The sequence below is a fragment of the Phoenix dactylifera genome, unplaced genomic scaffold, assembly GCF_009389715.1.
Source record: "Phoenix dactylifera cultivar Barhee BC4 unplaced genomic scaffold, palm_55x_up_171113_PBpolish2nd_filt_p 000138F, whole genome shotgun sequence".
In the NCBI taxonomy this organism is placed as follows: Eukaryota; Viridiplantae; Streptophyta; class Magnoliopsida; order Arecales; family Arecaceae; genus Phoenix; species Phoenix dactylifera.
This window is the reverse complement of record NW_024067694.1, coordinates 66,917-72,703: the sequence shown is the minus strand read 5'-3', so window position 1 is coordinate 72,703 and position 5,787 is coordinate 66,917. Positions and strand designations below refer to the sequence as shown.

The 5,787-nt window shown below is 38.3% G+C and overlaps 1 long non-coding RNA gene across 1 annotated transcript; it reads right to left on the bottom strand.

Moving 5' to 3' along the window:
• Positions 1–2,713: 2,713 nt before the first annotated feature.
• On the bottom strand, positions 2,714–4,593 carry LOC103698399. Its single transcript, XR_602716.2, has 2 exons — positions 3,759–4,593; positions 2,714–3,241 (listed from the first exon to the last, which is right to left on the bottom strand). It is a non-coding gene; the product is annotated as an uncharacterized LOC103698399 (long non-coding RNA).
• Positions 4,594–5,787: the final 1,194 nt, after the last annotated feature.

Here is a 5,787-nt window from a genome sequence, read left to right as displayed (position 1 = left end):
AACAAAGAGCCACATGCTTCTTGTGAAGCGGCATTAAATAATGTTTCAATTCTTGCACCTCGCAAAGTGCATTCAGTACGAACTACCCAACTTTTTTTTCCAAGAATATTTTTTATATACAATCTATTCTTGAAAGCTAGCAAATAAACCCCTTTGCCTTCTCCAATACTGCTGCTTTCCAAATTGAAATGTAGAATGGTAGAGGTTTCCACCATTGTTGATGCATTTATAGTTATGACTAAACAGTGAAGATACCATATTTGGGGAACTTCCATGACTGCACATCAACGATTTGAGAAAGTCTAATGGCTGATGGAAGGTCTATCAATAGCTCTAACCATGTTGCCTCAACTAGAGAAAGATGACTCTTGAGTTTAATCTTCCATTTCAAATGGTGCCAACTCCATTACGATGCAAGTATAGTTTTGCTCGACAGCTTTTTGGTACAGTTCCTCAAATAGTGATACCAAAGATATGGATCCAATCTAGGTACCCTCTCAAAACTTGATATTTTTTCATCGTCCAATTTGAAAGCTATATAATTGTAGAATGCATCAAGCTTCTTAGAAATATCCCTCCATAATGGTGAAAGTTTAAAAGAAGACCTCCTGACACGCATCCCAAGCTTTTTTCTTTTGCAATACGAAGTTTTATTTATTTCCACCATGGTGCGTACGAACCTGATCAGTTTCTAAGACCACTTGTTCAGCAGAGAAAAATTCAAACTCTTATTACTCTTTAGTCCCAAATCTCCTTCCTTCTTCTCTCTGCAAACATTATCCGAATGGAATCCATTGATTGGCTCTTTTCCTTTCCAAATGAGTGCTTGCCTTATTTAGTCAATTCTATTGGTCATGGAAGGGTTGTTAAGACCGCATTAATCAGTGCAATCCTGCCTCCAATAGAGAGAATATTTTCCATAAGAGGCATCTAATACTGATTGGAAATTTTCATGTCACTTTAGTGGAAGGCCCAAGGAGGTTGGCCGTCTTGTTGTTTATCATAGTGGCCATATAATCAGCTTCTCCCTCCTTCATGCTGATGCAAATTACCGAATTCTTGTTGAAATTAATCTTCATACCTGATACACTCTCAAAGCCAAGAAGGATGACTTTGGCTGCCAAAGTACTATCCTTATTTCGTGCATAAAAAAGGAGGGTGTCTTCTGCAAATTGGAGACTTTAAAGATGGGCACAATTTGATTATTACCGATCGATCCCTTCAATAAGCCCAATGGCCCCAACTCGCTTAAGAAGTCTACCTAATACAACTATTGCCATAATGAAAAGAGCCGGGGATCGTGGGTCTCCTTATCTCAAACCTTGCTTACATTTGATCCATTTCCCAGATGAGGCATTAATGAGAATTGCCATCAATTTTGGAGACAGGAGATCATGAATCCACAAGATCCTTTTTTTGGAAAGCCTCTGGCTTGCATCACAAAGAGAAGGGATTTCCACTTAGCTTTATCAAATGCCTTTTCAAAGTCAAGCTTGTATGAGACTCATTTGCTCCTAATTTTATTGTAATAGGCTAGAATCTCAATTGTACTCAAAAAGTTTTCAACAATTGAGCAACTTTTTATGAATGCGGAGTGTGATCCATCCACTAGCACAGGAAGAAACTTTGTCACCGTGTAGCCACAGTTTTTATGATGATTTTGTAGAAGCTATTAAGCAATCTAATAGGCCGCAGATCGTGAAGAGTGTGGAGACCATCTCTTTTACAGTTTAGCATTGCTTCTATCTTAGAAGCTTCAACCTTAATTAATTTAAGAGATAGATGAAACTTTTATGGAAATTAATCCTTAACCTGAAGCACCTTCAAAAGCTAGAAACGCTGCTTTAATAGCAAGAGAAATTCTCTTATTTCTAATTCTAACAACAAAAAAGGAGTGGCAAAGTGAAGACTTTTGATCCCGCCAAACGAAGGATTATCACTGATGCTTTCGATAAGTCCAACAGAACCAACCTTTTCAGCAATCGTGCTAAGACATCAGCGACCAAAGTAAACAAACCTGGAGAGAGGAGAAACACCTCCTAGAGGTTCAAAAGAAAATTACACCTGCTATGCTAAAGCTCAAGTAGCAGCAACAATTAAATATGCACTAGCCATTACTTGCATTAACACTATCTTTGGATACATATGATATGCTAGAGATAGATGATGTAGTCCGCATATAATTTACTTTGCAGATTACCGTTTCGATATGAAAGACCTGATGGATTATTGTACCTGCATTCTGCTAGACATAAAAATTTCAGTGCAATGCAGCAAATTATCATAATGGAACGCTTCCTAGAACATCTCTTTCCAATTTGCCACAAACAGGCAGGTTTTGTAGTTTGTCGGGAGCACATCTTGGATTTTTTTTTAAAGAAAAGGAAAACTCTAAACTTCCAAAATCACAATTCCTCCATAACTCTCTACTCAAAATAATGCCTCCACAGGCCCATGGATGCATTTTCTTCTCATAATTCCACAATGGTACAGATTGCATAAGGAAGACAATTTTTAATATCTTGTGCTGCTTGAGGAAAGAGTAAATATCGATTAGTTTATTGCCCATAAAAGTAGAGAACTTCTCTAGAGTCTCCTGAAGTTTGTAGAGTCCATCCATGGCAGCCACTTTCTAAACCATGTACTGGTCATCCCCAGCATTGATGCATTCCACTGTTTCTCATTACAACAAATTGGTACATTTAGATAAAGATGAAATATTAATCGTCCATTGATCAATGGATGAAGACAGAGTCAAAATTTTAGAGCTGTCATCCATTGTTAAAACTTACATGAGAAGAGCAGCAAAGGCATTGCAGATCATAAAATATAAGAGCTGACAAAATGCTATTCCATGAATAACTTTTTATTTAGTCCTTCAAAGAAGCATGAGCTAGGACAATTTAAGCTTTCCGGAAAGTCATAGATTCACAGCTTCCCCAGTTCCCATTCTTCTCATCCCATAAACTTCTTCTTTAGGAAGTTGAATTCCTACATAGCTTTAACGAGATGCCATTCCTGCTTTTCATTTTCCAGAACCTGATCACAGGCAAAGAAACAAGATCATATGTGCAAGCTTCAGGATTAAGCATCAAAATGGCACAATAAGCCATAGTTCTGTATCACTCTGGACTTGTAGATAGCAACATAAACGACCATTGTTCTTCTAAAGTTCTGCACCATTGGGCGAGAGATATATACATAGATAAGTGGATCGCATGCAATCAAGTCTTCGTTATATCTGAAACAAAGGTGCATATTGCAAGTAAATCCAACAGGAACAAAAATGTCAACCATACATGGCAATTATTAAAATGAAACATTTTAGCTGAAATAACAAATCCACAAGAATCCGATGTTGATAATAATTTCCAGTTTCCACTTGCCGCTTGTCATTAGAAACCAAATCCACAAGAATAGATGTTGTCATCGGTAGCTAAAGAAAATTAAAGATCCAATTGCTACGTTCATTGGCTAAAAAGAAGCTTAGAGTCTCTGTTCTTCTAGATCATTTAGATGCTCTGCTTAACAATTCTGTCAAATTTTTCCTCAGAAAAATAATTCTAGCAAACTTTTCCCATTGTTAGAATCAATCAAAATAAACTTTAAAACATGTATCGAGGAAATAGAGGGCTCAGCTGGCTGCTATTGCAATGTAAAGATCTCATAAGCTGCTGCTAGGATTGATGAATATATCCCCTTGAAAGGAAAGAAAGAAAAGAACGATAAATTGAGACAGCTTAAGCCAAGCTGTATACCTTTAAAAAACAGAAACCATGGTTGAAAGGGAGTGCGGAGGAGGCACAGATTAGAGAGCAGTGCCGCTGCTACTTGAGGGCATCTCAAAACTGCTGCTGCTGGTGGTGGTGCTGTTGAAATTTGTAGTGAAACTGAAGGGGGACTTGTTATAGAAGGCATGCACCGATCTATCCGGTGAGTATACATTCACCTGCTGGATGCCTTGGATTGTTGGCCACTCCGGGCTGGTCCTTTGGCAAATATTTCTTACCAGTTCTTGCTGCACCGGATCTCCAGCTTCTCCAGATGAGCTGTATGTACTCTTTTCAGAAAGTATGACGGGAGAGATTTCATTTGGTAATCGATCAGATACATCCTTCTCAAGGATTGAAGATTCTCCACCACTTGCAATTTCGAGCAGTACACAACATGGAGGGTTGTGAGTGCAGGGAGGTCTGAAACTTTCTCCAGCTTGGGATTGTTAATTATATACAATTCTTTGAGCGAAAGGAGCTTTTCAATTGTCGTTAGGCTGTGCGCAACACTGATATCCAATTTTGTCGTGGAGCAGGAGACCCTCGGGAAGAGACTTCAACTTGGGGCAGTCAGAAAGGTACAGGTCTTTTAGACACGACATTCCTTGTGTTCCTTTATCCCAATGCCATTCCTGCCAATGCCGCATATAATTAAAGCACAACGTCTCCAGCTTGGGAAATGCATACTTGAAAGGATCTACTCCTGCTCTGCCGCCGATCAAAAATTCAGGTCCAACGTCTATGACTGATGCAGCACGCCTGACGTCAAGATGTTCCAGATGAGGGAGCAACCCACAAGTGGAAGCCGCTCACAGTAATTGCAACAATGTGGCTCCAACCACTTCAAATTTGAAAAAAAGAATTGATGTGGATGAAGATGTTGTTAGCCTAGATGCACAAATATAGTTGGTAAATTAAATATTTTTAATATTTAAAATAGTAAATAAAAAAATAAACTAGCAAATAATTAACTTGATAATATAATAATAAAATGAAGAAAGAGAGAGAAGATGACCTGTAGATCGAAGCACGCTGATGCGCTGTCCCAGAAAAGTTTATACCCCCACGTACGGGTCTGCTGGCACAGATCTCCTAGAGATACGACGACCCAATACAGAACCACGTCTTCCCCATCAGTGCGCCTCCAGGAAAGAAAGAAGAGTACGTGAAGGTGAATCCTAGGTTCTTCGGTGTTAAGCATGCGGATTTTTTTTTTTTTTTAAAACCATGGCTGAACCTGATCGGGTTGCCTACGTACCCCTTCATAAGGGGGATCAAGCCATACGTAGTTCTTTTTCTTTTTCTCTCTTTTTTCCTTGAATTCGACCACCAGATGATGGAGGTCCTTTTAATGTTGCTCTCCTACCTAACTTCATGCCAACCATCCCATATTTGTGGAGGATTTTGTGGGGTTTTGAATTTTGAATTCAAAATTCAAGTTCATGTGCCATTACATGATGAAGCTTGATCTAATCTAAACCATTCATCATGTTGCCACTTCCCTCTTTCAATTTCGAAATTCCCATGCCCCTAATCAGATTAGAGGGTCACGTGGTGATTTTGTGGTGATTAAATTCGAAATTCAACCTTAATTAGAAGTGAGATAAAGATAAGGATGGCATATGTCATGAAGAGAGAGAATTTGATCTTATCCAATTCTTTTCATGAATTTATCTCTCCATTTCGACCCATCTAATGATGAAAGAGGTCCCTGATGTTGCCAAGTGTCCCATGGCACCATTAAATAAATTAAATTAATTTTTAATCATATTAAAAATCAATTTATGGCGCCATGCATGGATATGTGACAAGTGGATTTCAAGATCCGAATAGTTTCAGATCAAACCCATTTAATTTAATTAAATCCTAACAATTAGAATGATTCAATTACCATGGGTTGAACCTAATCCAATTAGGTCAATCCCTAATTAAGCACAAATTTAATCTAATTTAATTTGGTCAACCTAAGTCCTCTTGATTCAGACCTAATCCAATCAGGTCAAAAACCCTGATT